This window comes from Salvelinus fontinalis, chromosome 9, assembly GCF_029448725.1.
Source record: "Salvelinus fontinalis isolate EN_2023a chromosome 9, ASM2944872v1, whole genome shotgun sequence".
In the NCBI taxonomy this organism is placed as follows: domain Eukaryota; kingdom Metazoa; phylum Chordata; class Actinopteri; order Salmoniformes; family Salmonidae; genus Salvelinus; species Salvelinus fontinalis.
In genome coordinates, this window is record NC_074673.1 from 55,610,401 (window position 1) to 55,611,870 (window position 1,470).

Genomic DNA, 1,470 nt, shown 5'->3' on the forward strand with positions numbered 1-1,470 from the left:
CTCTGTCCAAAGTTAAAAAACTCACAGAACGGAACACGGCAAAACTCCCGAAAAAATTCTAATAATCTGATTAAACTATATTGAAAAAACATACATTACGGTGATATGGTCACATGTATGAAACAAACTTCGACACGGAGATAGTTTTCATCCGTAACGTCAGCATAACAAAAGACAATGCCACCTCTGAAAACGCGCATCTCAGAAACCGGAAGTTGTCGGTCACGCTAAAGAAATAAGTCTTATTTCACGTCAGTACAAGATAAACAAAAAATTTCTCCTCTGACGTCTTCCAGACACCCAGGGGAAGAAGAAGGAAGTGTCATTCGGGTCATAGGTGGCGTGACCATATATAGGCAGAGCTTTGAAGCGAGCATACACATCTTGCAATCTTTTTCAGGCTCAGGGAAAGTGCTGTGAAATGACCTGTGTTTGACTCAGAGACTCAATTGGAACGGTTTTAGAAACCATAGCTTGTTTTCTATCCAATGCTATATGGTTATATGCATATAGTAACAGCAATAATTGAATAAGAGGCAGTTTAGTCTGTAGAGGCAATTATGCTAATGCGAAATAGCACCCCCTGTATTCTCAAGAAGTTAACCAAGCTAGGCATCACCTCTTTCAGCCTATTTGTTATTACTTTCCCAAAAATGTTATTGTCCACATTTAGTAAGGTAATGGGCCTCCAATTTTTTAAAAGCTCTTTTTCTCCCTTCTTGTAAATTAAGCTTATTACGCCGGACCTCATAGATTCCGGCATTATCCCCTCGACCAAGATCTCTATGTACACCTCCAGTAAATCCTCACCTAGGATACCCCAGAAACAACAATAAAATTATTTTGGTAATCCATCACTCCCAGGTGTTTTATCGGCCTTCAGAGATTTCATTGCCTCCTCTATTTCCTTTTTGGATACCTCCCTTTTTAAATGTGTCCTTTCTTCATTGTTTAGTTTTTTGCTTATACTATTTAATAATTCCTCCATTATTGCTTTATCCACTTCTCCCTTCTTAACCTGTTTGGGTTGCAAGGGGCAGTATTGAGTAGCCAGATAAAAGGTGCCCATCTCCCCTGAGGAGAGGCCGAACACGTCACCCAGATGGCTGTTAATGCTCACCCGGCATCCCGCTCCCACATACAAAATCTTGATCCACTTTATAAAGCGATCACCAAGCCCTAACCTACCTAGTATTATGAAAAGAAAAACCCTACTGACGCGATCAAAAGCCTTGGCCTGATCAAGCGCCGCTACCATTAAAGGTAGACTTCTATCCTCAACCCAGGCGATGGAGTCCCTGATCAATTGGAGGTTGCACCTAATGGAACGGCCCTCCACCCCACACGTTTGATCCTCATGGACAACGTAGGGAAGGGCTGTGCGCAAACGGTCTGCCATGACCTTAGCTAGTATCTTATAATCTGCGCACAGCATGGTCAAGAGCCGCCAGTTGCTAAGGTCGGCGGCGT